At 40.3% G+C, this 19,352-nt stretch overlaps 1 long non-coding RNA gene across 5 annotated transcripts; it reads right to left on the bottom strand.

Annotated features, from left to right (window-relative positions):
• Positions 1-6,099: 6,099 nt before the first annotated feature.
• LOC115134960 (uncharacterized) lies at positions 6,100-13,482 on the bottom strand. 5 transcript variants are annotated; one of them, XR_003864418.2, is made up of 3 exons: positions 9,715-13,482; positions 7,807-8,597; positions 6,100-7,659 (listed from the first exon to the last, which is right to left on the bottom strand). It is a non-coding gene; the product is annotated as an uncharacterized LOC115134960 (long non-coding RNA). The 5 variants fall into 5 exon arrangements; XR_010465528.1 differs by lacking the exon at positions 9,715-13,482 and having other exon boundaries at positions 7,807-8,044; positions 8,284-9,707; XR_003864417.2 differs by lacking the exon at positions 9,715-13,482 and adding an exon at positions 8,737-9,707.
• Positions 13,483-19,352: the final 5,870 nt, after the last annotated feature.

Below are 19,352 nucleotides of genomic sequence, written 5' to 3'. Positions count from 1 at the left end.
AGCTGACATAACCTGTCATAACACTGTAATGACACATATATTTAGACGTGTTGTGCATATATTGCAATATTTTATGGCTGGTTATGAAACCTACATAAGACTGTCAAAGTATGTATGTTATATAACATTTCCTAAAATTGGCCATTTTATTACAATTGTAATTGAACACACATTGATGTCAAACGTGCCAAGCCCAATGCTCCGTTGCTGATGACTGGGTTGAATGCAGGAGCAGGACAAAATACCCTCCTTTATGACTGACATATGGCCATGTAACCTGTCATAACATTGTCATAACACATATACAGTATTTAGACGTGTTATGGCATAGAGTATATTGCAATATTTTATGGCTGGTTATGACACCTACGTAAATAAAACTGTCAAAGCCAACAATTCCTACCACACAAGGCAAATCATTCCATTCTAATTGTAAATAGTATGTTATATAACACTGTGATGCATGCAGGAGCAGGACAAAACACCCTCTTTTATGACTGACATGTGGTCATGTACGTGATAGGCCTATCTGGCTTAGATTATTACCCTTACAGTGGGGCAAAAAAGTATTTAGTCAGCCACCAATTGTGCAAGTTCTCCCACTTAAAAAGATGAGAGAGGCCTGGAATTTTCATCATAGGTACACTTCAACTACGACAGACAAAATTAGAAAAAATAATCCAGAAAATCACATTGTAGGATTTTTTATGAATTTATTTGCAAATTATGGTGGAAAATAAGTATTTGGTCACCTACAAACAAGCAAGATTTCTGGCTCTCACAGACCTGTAACTTCTTCTTTAAGAGGCTCCTCTGTCCTCCACTCGTTACCTGTATTAATGGCACCTGTTTGAACTTGTTATCAGTATAAAAGACACCTGTCCACAACCTCAAACAGTCACACTCCAAACTCCACTATGGCCAAGACCAAAGAGCTGTCAAAGGACACCAGAAACAAAATTGTAGACCTGCACCAGGCTGGGAAGACTGAATCTGCAATAGGTAAGCAGCTTGGTTTGAAGAAATCAACTGTGGGAGCAATTATTAGGAAATGGAAGACATACAAGACCACTGATAATCTCCCTCGATCTGGGGCTCCACGCAAGATCTCACCCAGTGGGGTCAAAATGATCACAAGAACTGTGAGCAAAAATCCCAGAACCACACGGGGGGACCTAGTGAATGACCTGCAAAGAGCTGGGACTAAAGTAACAAAGCCTACCATCAAAGCCTGCCCAGCAACAGCCCCAAAACATCACTGCTCTAGAGGAGATCTGCATGGAGGAATGTGCCAAAATACCAAATCAAATCAAATCAAATGTATTTATATAGCCCTTCGTACATCAGCTGATATCTCAAAGTGCTGTACAGAAACCCAGCCTAAAACCCCAAACAGCAAGCAATGCAGGTGTAGAAGCACGGTGACTAGGAAAAATTCCTAGAAAGGCCAAAACCTAGGAAGAAACCTAGAGAGGAACCAGGCTATGTGGGGTGGCCAGTCCTCTTCTGGCTGTGCCGGGTGGAGATTATAACAGAACATGGCCAAGATGTTCAAATGTTCATAAATGACCAGCATGGTCGAATAATAATAAGGCAGAACAGTTGAAACTGGAGCAGCAGCACAGTCAGGTGGAAGCTGAAACTGGAACAGCAGCATGGCCAGGTGGACTGGGGACAGCAAGGAGTCATCATGTCAGGTGGTCCTGGGGCATGGTCCTAAGGGCTCAGGTCCTCCGAGAGAGAGAAAGAAAGAGAGAAGGAGAGAATTAGAGAACGCACACTTAGATTCACACAGGACACCGAATAGGACAGGAGAAGTACTCCAGATATAACAAACTGACCCCAGCCCCCCGACACATAAACTACTGCAGCATAAATACTGGAGGCTGAGAAACATTGTGTGAAAACCTTGTGAAGACTTACAGAAAATGTTTGACCTCTGTCATTGCCAACAAAGGGTATATAACAAAGTATTGAGATAAACTTTCGTTATTGACCAAATACTTATTTTCCACCATAATTTGCAAATAAATTCATTAAAAATCCTACGATGTGATTTTCTGGATTTTTTTTCTCATTTTGTCTGTCATAGTTGAAGTGTACCTATGATGGAAATTACAGGCCTCTTTCATCTTTTTAAGTGGGAGAACTTGCACAATTGGTGGCTGACTAAATACTTTTTTGCCCCACTGTATGTCACAACAGGTCTAAATATATAGTATTCTATAATGACACAAGACGAGACCCGGACGCAGACATAAGAGGCAGATGGTTTGAGTCTGATATATATTATAAAACAAGGGGCAGGCAAGAGGCAGGTCGAGGACAGGCAAACGTTCATAACCAGGTCAGAATCCAAATGGTACAGGGCGTTAGGCAGGCTTTAGTTTAGGGCAGGCAGAATGGTCAGGCAGGCGGGCTCAGTGTCAGGGTAAGAAAAGGTCAGAACTGGGAGGACTCGGGAAAACAGAGCTAGGGAAAAACATGCTGGTTGACTTGGAAAAACATGACGAACTGGCAACAGGCAAACTGAGAACACAGACCAAATACACAGGGGATAATGGGGAAGATGGGCGACACCTGGAGGTGGGTGGAGACAAGCACAAACAGGTGAAACAGATCAGGGTGTGCCAGTATTCATACCCCTTGACTTATTCCAAATGTTGTGTTACAGCCTGATTTCAAAATGGATTTTAAAAAATGGTCTCACCCATCTACACACAATACCCCATAAGGACAAACATGTTTTTAGACATTTCTGTACATTTTTGGAAAATGAAATACTGAAATATTTCATTTACATACAATAAGTATTCACACCCCTTTGCTATGACACTCCAAATTGAGCTCAGGTGCATCCAATTTCCTTTGATCATACTTGAGCTGTAACTACAACTTGATTGGAGTCCACCTGTGGCTATGGTGTATTTGAAAGGTTTGCCTATTGTGGTAGGTTTTGACACTTATGTAGGTGTCATAACCAGCCATAAAATAGTGTAATATATGTCACAACAGGTATAAATATATAGTATTCATACTCCTTGACTTATTTCAAATGTTGTGTTACAGCCTGAATTCAAAATGGATTAAAAAAAATTCTCACCAATCTACACACAACACCCCATAAAGACAAAGTAAATACATGTTTTTCGACATGTGTACATTTTCTGAAAATGAAACACTGAAATATTTTGTTGACATAAGTATTCACACCCCTTTGCAATCACACTCCAAATTGAGCTCAGGTGCATCAAATTTCCTTTGATCATCCCTAAGACTACAACTTGATTTAATTTTAATTTAAATGTATTAAATGTGGAATTATGGTAGATTTTTTAAAACAAATTTATAAAAAATGAAAAGCTCAAATGTCTTGAGTCAATAAGTATTCAACCCCTTTGTTATGGCAAGCTTAAATAAGTTTAGTAATAAACATTTGCTTGCAAGTCACATAATAAGTTGCATGGAATCTGTGTGCAATAACATTTAACATGATTTTTAATGACTACCTCATCTCTGTACCCCAAACATACTGGACAATTGTATGTGAAGTCCCTCAGCTGAGCAGTGAATTTCAACCACAGATTAAACCACAAAGACCAGGTAGGTTTTCCAATGCACCGCAAAGAAGGGCACCAATTGCTAGATGGGTGGGGGGAAAAAGAAGACATTGAATATCCCTTTTAGGCAAATCCAACAAAACCCATCACTGAGTACCACTCTGCATACTTTCAAGCATAGTGGTGGCTGTGTCATGTGATGGGTATGCTTGTAATCGTTATGGACTGGGGAGTTTTTCCGGATAAAAAATAAACTGAATGAGGGCCTCCTGGGTGGCGCAGTGGTCTGAGGCACTGCCTCGCAGTGCTAGCTGTTCTACCAGAGATTCTGGGTTCGGGCCCAGGGTCTATCGCAGCTGGCCGTGACCTGGAGGCCCATGGGGTGGCGCACAATTGGCCCAGTGTCGTCCGGGTTAGGGAGGGTTTGGCCGGCAGGGATATCCTTGTCTAATCGGTAGCCAGGTGTACAGTGTTTCCTCTGACACATTGGTGCGGCTGGCTTCTGGGTTGGATGTGCATTGCGTCAAGAAGCAGTGTGGCTTGGTTGGGTTGTGTTTCAGAGGACGCATGGCTCTCGACCTTTGCCTCTCCCGAGTCCATACGGGAGTTGCAGCAATGAGACAGTAACTACTACCAATTGGATACCACGAAAAAGGGGGAAAAACATATATATTTTTTATTCAAATAAATAAATAATGAAACTCAGCACAGGGAAAATCATAGATTAAATTCTGGTTCAGTCTGCTATCCCGCCAGACACTGGGAGACCTTTCAATAGGAAAACAACCTAAAACACAAGGCCAAATCGACACTAGGGGTTGCTTCCGAAGAAGACTGCGAATGTTCCTGAGTGGCCGGGTTACAGTACAGTTTTGACTTAAATCTACTTGAAAAATCTATGGCAAGACCTGAAAATGGTTGTCCAGCATTGATCCACAACCAATTTTACTTGAAAAATTTTAAAAAGAATACTTTGTAGAATATGATTCTACAAAGTATTGACAGGGGTATGAATACTTATGTAAATGAGATATTTATGCATTTCACTTTCAATAAATGCACTAACATTTCTAAAAACCTGTTTTTACATTGTCTTCATGGTGTATTGTGTGTATATGGGTGAGAAAGAATCTTTCAATAAATGTTTTTCAGGGATTTTGGTGGGAATTCAATTATCGGTAACACATTACTTGACACCCAGTGTCATAACACGTTATAACACGGCCATAACCATTTTATAATATGTCATAACAGCTTACATAACTTGTCAGAACCATTTATTGATAGACCAATACATTTACCCTGTTGTGACATACAGTATATTGTGTTATTTTACAGCTGGCTATGACACCTACATAAGTGTGTCAAAACCCACATTTATTCAAATAATTGTTTTCCCTGCCAAGAAGTTTCATTTCATTTTAAAGTTTGTTTCTTAAATCCTTTGTTGTCGTTGTAACGAATTCTTTACAGTCATGTTTTTTTCATCATATTTTAAATAACAATGTCAAGAAGCATTATGACCATCATATTGATATAAGACAGACAGGCCTATCACATGCATTCCCTTATATCAGTCATCAGTCACAAAAGAGGGTGTCTTGTCCTGCTCCTGCATTCATCCCAGTCATCAGTCAGAAAGAGTGTGTCTTGTCCTGCTCCTGAAATCTGCTCCTGCATTCATCACAGTCATCAGCCAGAAAGAGGGTATCTTGTCCTGCTCCTGAAATCTGCTCTTGCATTCATCACAGTCATCAGTCAGAAAGAGGGTGTCTTGTCCTGCTCCTGATATCTGCTCCGGCATTCATCCATCATCAGCAACAGAGCATTGAGGTGGGTGCATGTCTGAAATCAATGTGTGCACAATTACAATGCTAATTTAATGTTGTAAATGTACAAAATATATCACATAAACATACTGTTGACATGTAGGCTATGGTGTAATGGAATGTTTTGCCTTGTGTCATAACCAGCCATGAATAACTACTGTGGTAGGTTGTGTGTTTTGACACTCTTATGTAGGTGTCATAACCAGCCATAAAATAACACAATATAAGTCACAACAGGTCTAAATATATGTTTCATGACACTGTTATGAACGCATTATAAAACGTTATGACAAGTCATGTCAGCTGTTATGACATATGAAATGGTTATGACCATGTCATAACGTGTTATGACGCTGGGTGTCAAGTTACCCAATTGTCAAATTTATTTTCTTAGAACTGTGTAATGGTATCAGGTATTTCTTTTAAAATATATTTTGTTTAAATAAATAAAAATATATATTCCTAATTTGCATAAATACAATTGGTATATTTGCATATATTCATAAATTAACAAAACCGTGTGGGACAGGGCTGCAACCACAAAAACTTGCTCTGTGTAGGCCTACCTGCCCTCAACTACACCGTCTAGACTGCCTCATTAATTACTGTTGTCACGTTGTTTTCATTTCAGCACATCTAATTTGTAAAATTTTTGACTGTATTAAATTATTACTTTTTAAAATTCCACAGAAAATGCACACACATCAAAATAAAGTTAATACATCTTTATTTTTCTTGTGATGTAAGAGTCGAGACGATAGGTAAAATCCCTGACGAATCTTTAGCATTCTTATATATGCAACGGAAAGACATTGCATTCCATTGAACCCATTTCAGCCATTACCAGGGTCATAACATAACGGGGGAAAAAAGACAGGCACAAGTGTAACGTTCTGACCATAGTTCTGTTATTTTATTCTTTGTTTTAGTACGGTCAGGGCGTGAGTTGGGGTGGGCAGTCTTTGTTTGCTTTTCTATGTTGGTTTCTGAGTTCGGCCTAGTATGGCTCTCAATCAGAGGCAGCTGTCAATTGTTGTCCCCGATTGAGAATCATACTTAGGTAGCCTGGGTTTCACTTTTGGTTTGTGGGTATTTGTTTCCGTGTGAGTGTTTGGGCCACACGGTACTGTTTCGGCTTTGTAAATTCACGTCATCGTTTATTGTTTTGATTCAGTGTTCAGTGCTTTCTTTAATTAAAATCATCATGAACACTTACGACGCTGCGCTTTGGTCCTCCTCTCTTTTTTCCGAAGACGATCGTTACAACAAGCAAGAGTATGAAAGAGTGGCAGGAGTAAAATGAAAGCAATCAATTCAGCAAGATTAAAGTGACAAGTGGATTTTGCACCCCTCAAAACACAGGAAATAGATGGCAAAAAAAGAAGATCCTCAAGTAGGTGGGACTAAGTTTATAGTAAGGGGATTCGGCTGACATTATGCCACCTTTTAGTTGGCTTGAGCTTTGAGATATTGTGGTCATTTCTAACCAAAAGGAGAGAGACTGTATTCTTTATTATAAGATTAGCAAAAATGGAGAAGTTAACTATTCACTTCAACAGTTGCGCAGTTAAGGCCCAACGAAAAGTGTTTGGGTCTCAGCTTTTATAGAGAAGTACATCCTTTTTGAATACGTGGCAGTCAGCAGATAACAAACAGTATATTCATTTCATATTCCCAGCATTAACTATTCTCAACACTTGTGGTAATGACAGATTGGTATCTCAATGCATTCTTAGTCTAAATTACTATACATTTTGCAGTGTCCAGACATCCACAATCAACCTGATATACAAAATAAACAATGTTGGATAAGCCTAAATTAATTACGGGCACTCATCCTTCTGGCGTGTCTTCATGTTCTTCTTCAGATAGCGTCAGTTTGTCCTCCAATGGCACATGCCCAAAGTGGATGGCCCTTGATAATGTCTCTCACCTGAGCCGCCACTGTCATTTACAGTGGTGCCGCTGTCATTTGTCTACCAGTACACCAGCGGCATGATAGGAGTTTGGACAGGAGCTCACTCCACGTGGACTCATGTCGCACTCCTGAGAGAAAATGGCATGAGAGAAGAAGGCAGTTGAAAACTTCGACTGGATGCTGTGTACAGGTTGCTAGCTCGGACTCAGGTCTCACGGTAGAAGTGGTGCAGGACAAGGTCGTAGTGAACACGTGTCACCATTTCTTCAGCCAGTTGGGGGGGGTGTTCACTGTGTTCGTCGATTTATTCCTTCCATGCATCAAAATACCATCTGTAGTCACTATCGCCTAACTTGAGAGAGGACAGACCAAAACAACAGTTTAAGACATTTCTGATTCTGGAAATCCAGACCAGCTATTCACTCCTTTAAATTATGACATTCCCAATTGTTTACTACCAAAATGTCTAAGACAAATGTCAAAGAGCATAACAACACACTTGTTGAAACCATTCTGCTTATACTCCCTCATCGTACTGGCAACCTCGCAGAGTTACCCCTTAAGGAGAAATCCCGACCGTGCAGCAGATCCAATCTGGTGAGATTTGTCAAACTAGACAAACAAAACAACAATATACTATAAATTAGGTGGGAAAATCTTTTCTTCCTTTTATAGGCAGACATGAGAAGAAACAAATTGGCATATTTACCAAAGGGCCCCGGTAATTAAAAAGAAGACTGCCGGGTAAATAAAATAAAAAATATATAATTAGAACAACAATTTAATTTAGAATTACAACTCTTGATAGTCCATAAGGAAATAATTGTATCCCATAAGGTAATGGTAAAAAAGACTAGAGACAGGTGTACCTCATTCTCTCTCTCCTTCTCATGTTCCAAATCACACATAGGACAATTGCTAAATTATAAGCTTCTTCATAATTATTAGTGTTTACATAGCCCATTTTAAATCTCACCCGATGTCTGCAGTCTTTCTAGTGAGGGTGATCAGGCTTCACCAGGAAGTCACAACAAAGGTCATTCAACCGCATTAAGTGTTTTTTCCCCCTTTTCTTTCCCTGTATCTCAGAAACCATTTCAAACATTTCCATCATTCTGCGTACCCAGTTTACAACTAAATAAATCAAACAGTATTAACACCACTTAACACATATTGATAACATTTGAGTTATGGTGCTGGTGTGTGTGGTAAAACGTAGGGAAAAAAACAAACAAAGAAATGGCCAGGACTTACTTATCTGGGAGCTCCCTATAGGCCAGGTCAGTACACCTTTATAAAACAACATCATTTCATTAACTGCTCTCCCAGGCAACAACCTCGGCAAACATTTGAAAGGGAGAGAAAATAAACATTTAGTTCGTTTTCACTTCGCTAATCAGTCCAAACAATTAAAATTAAAAATTCTTACTTTCCTATTAACTTACTTCATCAGGTGAATAAAAAGTTTTAAATTACAGTCAAAACAAACATAATAACTTCTGTTCACAGGGAGGCCACTGTGCTCCCTTCAATAATGAACCGTTTTTGTCTTCTTGTGACCCCTCCTCCCTTTCGTCAATTCTATACATCTATTCAGGATAAACCAAAATAAAATGTCTCACGGGATTAAACCCCCTGGGGTTTTCCTGAGTCTGCGAGGAGTGTTTGGTCGTGCCAAAGAACGCATTGTTCCTACTCGATCATGTGTAATGTGCTTCGTGACCTCCGAAATCGAAATCCCCAAATATGTTCTCTTGCTTCGCTGATTGTACATTCCAATATGATGCTTTGTGACCCTGCTCTGCCAAATACTTTACTCATGTGGTGATGTCTGGCATATGAGTTTGTCTTTTTACGCAAATAACACATTTCCTACATACTGTACCAACACTGAACCCTCAAATGTACATCCTTAGCGATTGTTTCAACGAAGCATGATACAAAGTTGGACTATTTGTAAACGTTGTTCATGCTCTCGTCAAAATCAGTTCCACACCAATCCCTATGTAAAATAACCGGTAATTGTTACGGGTCCCATTTTCAAAGATATGGGTAGTAGTCATATCGCTTTTGATTCTGTCCCCACTAAATATAACACTTTTCCTTTCGTACATTTGGCCAATTTCAAGCTCTATCGCCCCTACAATGACCAATGCCCCCACACACTACGCTTCCGTATAACACGTTTCAAACCTGCCATCAAAGCAGACATACACATTCTATCAATGTACTCGCGTAGCCAGTGTTTTTGCAGCTGTGTTGGTAAAGTCAGACCAATCAGAGCGCACACTGCCCACTCTGTCCAAGTAGCAGAGTGGGTCCCAAAGGTAGTCAAGCACCCAAGCTAACTGGCTAGCTGCTTCCAGACACAAATAGGAGAACACCTCCCTCTGATCACTTTACTCACCCAAGCAGAGCTGGTTAGGGAGTTTTCATGTTATCCAGAGCATTAGTGACTAACTGTGTTGCTGGCAACAATTTAATTACGCTCTTTCCCCCCCAACGTTCACTGACACCAGGGTGTTGAGCGTTCCGTAAATTCAACAGTTATTCTGTGCTCTGGTACACTCAGTCGAAAGTGCTCTGAAATCAGAGTTAACCATGTCCATTGAGAACGCACGATGACTATACCCTTTAGCTAAGAATGACTGAACAATCAAGTCAATAACCGTTGGGTAGTTAGATAGCATATAGTTAATATAGTGTCAAGTTTGATGTATTAGTAGCCAACTAACATTAGGGTAGCTAACATACCAGTACATACTGCTGTAATGATATTCTATGCGGTTCATAAGGACAGCGTAACTAACAAATTGTCAGCCAACATAATGTATTACGTAACTTATTTGAAAAGTCATTATTTTAATTTGTCATAATACTCAATTTACTTCACAAATAGTATGGTTAGTACTGAGTACATCTACTAATCTTGGTTTTATCGATTTTTATTTTGGTTGATAGAACGCTAACATCAAAACGCTGGTGTATTTAGCTTTTGATTTCTTTCATTTCATTGTGCCAACTCTCAACAGCATCTCTGAATTCTTTATTAGATTGGAATTTTCCATCAGCAGGGAAAGGCTACCCAATAGCCCTTATGCACATTCCATGATCGAACGTTCTAAACACACTTCCCATCGGTCTGGCAATTTCCGGTCAGTCGAGTTGTTATCGACGATATAACGTTACTACCAATATGCCGCAGTTTTTTACTAGGTGTCTTCAGGACTTGCCTCAAATTAATATTAATGATGTATCATTAGCTAGCTGATTTAACTATTAACTGTAGCTAGCTAGTTACTTTGTAAAAGTATGTAAAGTTGACAGAATCTACCTGAGAATGTGTGTATTTTCGTTAGCTTGGTTAAGTTATGCTTGCTAGCTATATTTGCTAGCTAAAAATAATTGTTATTCATGTCTTCTACACAGTATCTCACAAAGACACATTGACAGGGGAGATCACCGTGAGGGCTGCCTGTCACAGGTCCACGAGGAAGAGTGAAAAGCCGCACAGCATGAGAGTATGGAAAGGTTATAGATAGCTACTAGGGACCTTGTTAAAAACTTCTAATGGCTGCAATCCCGTTAACAGGAGCGATATGACAACAGCCAGTCAAAGTGTAGGGCGCCATTTTCAAAACATCAAAAATCTCATACCATTGTAAAGCTATTCTTGTTGTTAATCCCACAACAGTGTCCGATTTCAAATATGCTTTACAGCAAAAGCACCACAAACGATGTTAGGTCACCACATATAGCCACAGAAAAACACAGCCAATTTTTTCCCAGTCAAAGAGAGGAGTTTCAAAAAGCAGAAATAGAGAACATGAATCACTAACCTTTGATGATCTTCATCAGATGACACTAACAGGTCTTCATGTTACACAATACATGTATGTTTTGTTTGATAAGGTTTACATTGGCGCGTTACATTCACTAGTTCCAAAAACATCCAGTGATTTTGCATAGCTACATCATTCAACATAAATACTCATCATAAATGTAGATGATAATACAAGTTATACACATGAAATTATAGATATACCTCTCCTTAATGCAACCGCTGTGTCTGATTTCAAATTTTTTTTACGGAATAAGCCAGCCATGCAATAATCTGAGACGGCGCTCAGAAACATTTGTCACAATAGCCGCCATGTTGACGTCAACGTAAACAATAAATTACATGATAAATATTCCCTTACCTTTGATGATCTACATCAGAAAACACTCCAGGAATCCCAGGTCAACAATAAATGTTTGTTCTGTTTGAAAATGTCCGTTATTTATGTCCAAATACCTTATTTTGTTAGTGCGTTTGGTATACATATCCAAACGTTCATTCTGGTCAGCGTTACATCGGACAAAAACTTCAAAAGGTTATATTACAGGTCGAAGAAACATTTCAAACTATGTACAGAATCAATCATTAGGATGTTTTTAACATATACCTTCAATAAAGTTCCAACCGGACTATTCCTTCTTGTTTTCATGAGCCATGGAACGCAAGTGATGACCATGAGGAATAAGCATGATCAGAAAATGTCTGACTGCCAGACACCTGACTGATTCTGCTATCATTCACTCCCACAACACCATAGAAATCTCATTATAATTTCTATTGATGGTTGACATCTAGTGGAACCCCTAGGCAGTGCAACATCATTAATATCTCAAGGGGATTTCATTGGACTCTGGTGAATACATTCAAAACTCAGATTTCTCACTTCCTGTTTTGATTTCTCCTCAGGATTTTGCTTGCCATATGAGTTATGTTATTCTCACAGACATCCTTCAAACAGTTTTAGAAACTTTAGAGTGTTTTCTATCCAATACTAATAATAATATACATATTAGCAACTGAGACTGAGGAGTAGGCAGTTTACTTTGGGCAACTTATTCATCCAAGCTACTCAATACTGCCCCTCAGCCATAAGAAGTTTAAACATCTCCTGTGGGACACTGTCATTATGGTGTGTTGGAGACAGTATCAACGTTTAATCTTATCAGTGATAGATATTAATGATGGGTCCCAATCCCAATTTCGAATTGCCCACTTAACAGGTTATTTGGTAAAGATCTGTTGATGCAGAGTTTGGAAATTCTTGTTTCTCACTTCAGTCTTTCATCACACTTATCTTCACAGATGGTGTTAATAAAGCACTCCGTACCAGTGATAGTGGTCCAAAGCCACTGCTCCTGTGTTGCAGGAAGTGCTCTGTGCAATCATCTGGTGGCCCTTCTTTACCAGACAGTGCACTACTCTCAACTAAACATTCCTGTTGCACCACCAGTGGATACATGCCTGATATGGACCTTCTCTGTATCTCAGAAACGTATGCCAACTTTTCTCCACTTACTGCCCCTCTTCTGACATTTCCATTGTCACCTGATGTGCCCTGGTCGAGTCCACCTTTGGGCCAGTGCAATGCGGCAGTGTTCTGTCCTATCAGCTTCCACAGCCAAAGACCTGTGAAATTGTGAAGATTGCCGACGCCCCTTCTCCACCAATACTTCCATTGGATGGCTACAGGCTTCCCAGTGTGCTTACGTCCTTAGCCATCAGGAGCAGTTCCACCTCAATGCATTAGAGACAACCTACAAGATATCACACAGAGTCGAGGTTGAACATCAGCTCAGGAAAATTAGAATAACATCCTCTCTTTTCCGAGAGGTTTGCCATGTCCTGGGAGAGACCTCAGCTGACCACCTAGCTGAGCAGATGTTCAAGGGATCTGGTATACAGACCATGGAGATAAGGGATCTGGTATACAGACCATGGAGATGAAGAGGGGGCTAGCCATGGAGCCAGTGGCTGTACAGGAGTACTGCACACTGAAGATTGTTAACTTCTTTCCGTGTGGCTTCGTAGTGCACCGAGATGCTCCGTGGTTAGGATCCTCTCCAGATGGCATCATATTTGATTCCAGTGTTAGACCACACTTTGGACTCTTAGAGGTGAAGTGCCCAAATGTACCAAGTTATGTTGACTGCTCTTAACTGAAGATACAGAATGGAGAGCTGATGTCCTTACCTGAAGATACAGAATGGAGAACTGAAGTTGAAGAGATCTCATGCTTACTACTGGCAGGTGCAAGGTGAAATCCTTCTCACAGGTTGTAGCTGATGTGACTTTGTCAGCTGTGCACAGGAGGACATCCTAGTCTACAGGTTTCAAAAACTATAAGAGAGAAGGTTGACAACTTTTATTTTTACCAGTACTTGCAGAAGTGTCTCTCACCCCTGCATGGGTGGCAAGTTTAGTGGTTTTATGAAAAATAAGTATTGATGTTCTTGTGAAGAAATCTACAGTAGAATAGATTTGTTTAAAAAAATGTATTTCAGCAAATGTTCAACAGTTCAGTTAATCAATTACACATCTAACATTGTATTCAATCTTGCATTCTGGATATTGTGTTTACTTGATTTCTTTCCCCCACCCCTGTCACTCATTGCCTAATTAAAGCCAATACAAGCCCCACACAAACTGATATTCACTACAACACAAATGATTGATACATGTCGTAGATAAACATATTATTTTGCTGCTAGCAAATAAACACATGTACATTTACACTGGCTTGGCCCATGCTCTGGACCGGATCAGAGATGGCACAGTCCACAGGCAGCGCACCTTGTTCTTCATCCCCCTCAGTCGGAGCAGGAGGTTTCAGTCTTCTTTCCCGAACACCAGGTCTCTTTTGAATTTGCCAGTTCCACACGAATACAGTAGGAACAACATCTCTTTTTAGCTATTGTCGCCCCCAATTTTTCCCCCAACAAAGTCACTTTCGATGAAATGTGTACTACACACCTTTGTGTCTTTGGTGACAGTAAAGTTGTCACGACGTACTGCCACTAACCACCTTTTTCTGAGCTCTACATCGACTGGGAAACGATGGAAGCTCACAATACAATGCCATTTGGAAGAAACTGAACAGAGGCACTGAACAATGTTCATTAGCACCTCCTTAGCGGGGCTGTAATTTAAACGTAGTCATTGCGAAATATTTCAGTCAGAAATGCATCGACAATAGCTAGTTAGCTAATGATAAAAACAATAGCAGAACTCGCTCCGGAAGTCATCAACCCGGTCGGAAGTAAATTAGAATGTTGGAGGCGGAATAATGCATAGAGCCTATTTTATCCATGATTAGATTTTTTCCTATATTCGAGCCGAATTGGTAGAATGCCCTAGCGCTTCTTTTAGTTCATCTATGGTTTTGCTCTAGTTTACTTCTTCTATGATGGTTATTTCTGCACCGCTCTCAAATGGTGTGCAGACTTCAGATTTCCTCTCAAGGTTTTAATATATGCCAATATTATCAATTTTCCAAGGTAGTGATACCCACTTCCCTGAAGAGTAGTTATGGTATTTGTACCTTTTAATTGGTAACTGTTTTGATACGCTGTATTAGAACCAAAATTACTGCAAAATTACTACTGGAGAATGTGTGTGACCTAATGTCTTATACCAGTCTCACGATTCAATAAAGTATAAAAGCCAACAGTTCAATATTCTAACACTGCTATGCGGACGTGGACACATTGGACTCTGAAAGCCACTTTCGAGCGACAAACCCATGTGGAAACTGGGTTGCAAAGATCAAAGTTAGGCCAGTGGCCCTCATGATAGAGGACTGAGCAGCTCAGAGTAGTGTAATGAGCTGGGCTGTAAACATTGACCAGACCCAGACAGTACAAGTCATAAAAATGAGGAGGCAAAACACATCAATGGGAGGGAGTGACATTTGGGTACCACAGGCAGCAGCTGTTTCCCATTCACAGGAAGAAGAAAAAAATTCTTAAATGCAATTCTACTAATTTTGCAATAGGGCACAGAGAAACTGTTGCAATTTTATAAAACAGAAGGCCATCCTCATTTTGCAATGGGGCAGATTGCAGTTTTAAAGCAAGTTTTTTGCAGTTCTACACATTTTGCTATAACTTGCCATGTTATGATAACTGGCTAGATTTAACTACCAGTGACTGACAAAAACAATAGAAAAAATGCAGGTGCACAATTAAATTTAGAACTTGCACCTTGTGTATTTTACTATTCTAACTTTTAAACAGTAAGTTGACACCTCAATTGAGTTTCCCAAAAATATTTTAAAAATGCATGTAGCCGGCCCTGAGTTACCCCATGCATTCCCATCAATACACCCCTGAAATGTGGCTGTCCATGGTTCTGATGTGTGTGTGTGTGTGTGTGTGTGCATTCGTGCAAGTAGAAAACACATGTTGACTCACCCTACTTGTAGAGAAACGCCAATGCCACGCTCTAATGTTGACAAAATGGTCTATCACTCTGTTATACAGTACACGCTATTGTTTTTTTTTGTCCTAGGCTACCTGGCTAAAACACTTGCTTGCTAGACTAACTTCCATTCATGTGCAACATTAGCTAGTATAAATTAGCCTTCTACATCTAGCTACACATTTAACTTCCATCCTCTCAGGCCAGGGGCACACAATGGATGAATTAATGGTTGGATCAGTCGCCATTATAATCATTTGCCAGCACAAAATAATTAAGTAAAACCACAATTTCAAACCTCTATCTCCATCCATGGTTAATTTAGGAAAGGGCCAATTTTAGCTAGCTTGCAACCAGAGGACAACAAAACGAGGTGCAACAATTCAAGTTGTTTCTGTCAATGATGTATGCTCTCAATAAGATTTGATTGAAGTGACGCCAAATCCAAGCTGGCTTCCATTGACACTTTTTTATGGTGCGCTTGGACCATTCAGTTGAGTTCACTCAGTTTAGCTCAACACTGATCAAGGGAGGCCAAATAATCACTGGCTTCCTTTGCATTCAATGCTACGGGCAGCAACAATGTCATACTTGTTTAGACCACAGCATCAAAGGGGCGCTGCTTCACTCGTTCGGATACTTTCTCCAGTGAGATGCATTCAGCACTTACGAATCGTAGGAAAATTATGAAACGGAAAGACGAAAGAAATTTTACATGCATTTAAATGATTTTTCTCTGTAGTGTTTTGGGGAAGCCTGGCTTACCTTGGCATCCATGAATATATATGGACCAATATTATAAGTTTGCACATCATGTCCAAATCATCTACAATTGTTTGTGAAGCTCAACAAAGTCACTTAGAGATGTTTTGAACATAATGCCCCAAAAATGTTAAATCAGTCCCATGACTTAAATGGGTTTTGAGCCACAAATGCTAAAACGTTAGCATGTGGAAACATGTAATTTGTGAACTATCCCTTTAAAGTAGTCTTTATAAAAGGGTTTATAATAAGGTAATTAATGTTAATGAATTTATTAATAAAAAGTTAAAGCATTGGTGCGATACAGTGCATTCTGAGAATTTGTATACCGCTGGACCTAATTCACATTTTGTGTTAAAGCCTGAATACAAAATGAATTTAATAAATTTTACACACAATATTCCATAAGGACAAAGTGAAAACATTTTTTACATTTTTAGAAAATGAAATATATAAATTTACGCAAGTACTCACATCCCTGGGAATGCATGGGGTAACATATTAGAATTACCTTTGGCAGCGATTACAGCTGTGAGTCTTTCTGGGTAAGTCTATAAGAGCTTTATACACCGAAAAAGTACAATATTTGCACATTCTTTTTTAAATTCATCAAGCTCTTTCAAGTTGGTTGTTGATCATTGCTAGACAGACTTTTTCAAGTCTTGCCAGATTTAAGCCGATTTAAGTCTAAACTAACTCGGCCACTCAGGAACTTTCAATGTCGTCTTGGTAAGCAACTCAAGTGTTATTTGGCCTTGTGTTTAGAGTTATTGTCCTGGTTAAAGGTGAATTTTTCTCCCCTCCCATCTACCAATATGTGCCCTTCTTTGCGAGGCATTGGAAACCCTCCCTAGTCTTTGTGGTTGAATCTATGTTAGAAATCCACTGCTCGACTGAGGGACCTTACAGATAATGTGTTCCAAAGTCATATTAAAACACCATTATTGCACACGGTGAGTCCATGCAACTTGTGACGTAAGAACATTTTTTACTCCAGAACTTCAGGATTGCCATAACAAAGAGGGGTTGATTAATAGTTTCAGCTTTTCATGTATTATTTTGTTTAAAGAAATTCAAAATCTAAAAACAACTGACATTATGGGGCATTGTGTGTCTGCCAATGACAAAATCTCCATTTAATTCATTTTAAATTCAGGCTGTAACAAAATGTGGAAAAAGAGGTGAAAACTTTCTGAAGGCACTGTAGCTGAAGGCACTGTAGCTGTTCAGTGCCTGGCAAAGTGAACCAATATTAAATAAATGCAGTGACAAATGATTATAACATGAGCTGTGGTGATCGCTTAATGTGTGCTACTGAACACAGCAAGAGAAAGCTAGGTCAACATTGAATGTGAAGACTTCGTGACTTCGGTCCACAAAACAGCCCTAGGAGTACGCAAAAAGACAATTACACAATGCTTGCAGCGTGATTTCTCTTCTCACTATGTCCATGAGCATGTAGTATTCCCCCCCACCCCACTCTAGTTCAGCAAATAGGCTTTTTGTGCAGGTTTTCCTTTAAAGCCTTTAAAGGACGTACACTCATGGTAGAGTGGCCAGACAGAAGCCACTCCTCAGTAAAAGGCTTTTTTTTTTTCATCTTACGTAACATTGCAAAAATCAGAAACTTTCTGTCCAAAAATGATGCCGAAAAATTAATTCATGCTTTTGTCACTTCTAGGTTAGACTACTGCAATGCTCTACTTTCCGGCTACCCGGATAAAGCACTAAATAAACTTCAGTTAGTGCTAAATACGGCTGCTAGAATCCTGACTAGAACCAAAACATTTGATCATATTACTCCAGTGCTAGCCTCCCTACACTGGCTTCCTGTCAAGGCAAGGGCTGATTTCAAGGTTTTACTGCTAACCTACAAAGCATTACATGGGCTTGCTCCTACCTATCTCTGATTTGGTCCTGCCGTACATACCTACACGTACGCTACGGTCACAAGACGCAGGCCTCCTAATTGTCCCTAGAATTTCTAAGCGAACAGCTGGAGGCAGAGCTTTCTCCTATAAAACTCCATTTTTATGGAATGGTCTGCCTACCCATGTAAGAGACAAACTCGGTCTCAACCTTTAAGTCTTTACTGAAGACTCATCTCTTCAGTGGGTCATATGATTGAGTGTAGTCTGGCCCAGGAGTGGGAAGGTGAACGGAAAGGCTCTGGAGCAACGAACCGCCCTTGCGGTCTCTGCCTGGCCGGTTCCCCTCTTTCCACTGGGATTCTCTGCCTCGAACCCTATTACAGGGGCTGAGTCACTGGCTTACTGGGGCTCTCTCATACAGTCCCTGGGAGGTGTGCGTCACTTGAGTGGGTTGAGTCACTGATGTGATCTTCCTGTCTGGGTTGGCGCCCCCCTTGGGTTGTGCCGTGGCGGAGATCTTTGTGGGCTATACTCAGCCTTGTCTCAGGATGGTAAGTTGGTTGAAGATATCCCTCTAGTGGTGTGGGGGCTGTGCTTTGGCAAAGTGGGTGGAGTTATATCCTTCCTGTTTGGCCCTGTCCGGGGGTGTCCTCGGATGGGGCCAGTGTCTCCTGACTCCTCCTGTCTCAGCCTCCAGTATTTATGCTGCAGGTTATGTGTCGGGGGGCTAGGATCAGTTTGTTATATCTGGAGTACTTCTCCTGTCCTAGTCGGTGTCCTGTGTGAGTTTAAGTGTGCTCTCTAATGCTCCCCAGTCCACCTGGCCGTGCTGCTGCTCCAGTTTCAACTGTTCTGCCTTATTATTGGATCATGCTGGTCATTTATGAACATTTGAACATCTTGGCCATGGTGTTATAATCTCCACCCGGCACAGCCAGAAGACTGGCCACCCCACATAGCCTGGTTCCGCTCTAGGTTTTGGCCTTTCTAGGGAGTTTTTGCTAGCCACCGTCCTTCTACACCTGCATTGCTTGCTGTTTGGAGTTTTAGGCTGGGTTTCTGTACAGCACTTTGAGATATCAGCTGATGTACGAAGGGCTATATAAATAAATTTGATTTTAAAGCCTGCTTGGAGTTTGCAAAAGGCACCTAAAG

This window comes from Oncorhynchus nerka, linkage group LG2 (assembly GCF_034236695.1).
Source record: "Oncorhynchus nerka isolate Pitt River linkage group LG2, Oner_Uvic_2.0, whole genome shotgun sequence".
NCBI lineage: Eukaryota > Metazoa > Chordata > Actinopteri > Salmoniformes > Salmonidae > Oncorhynchus > Oncorhynchus nerka.
The sequence above is the reverse complement of the archived record's forward strand: the minus strand, read 5'-3'. Positions and strand labels throughout refer to the sequence as shown.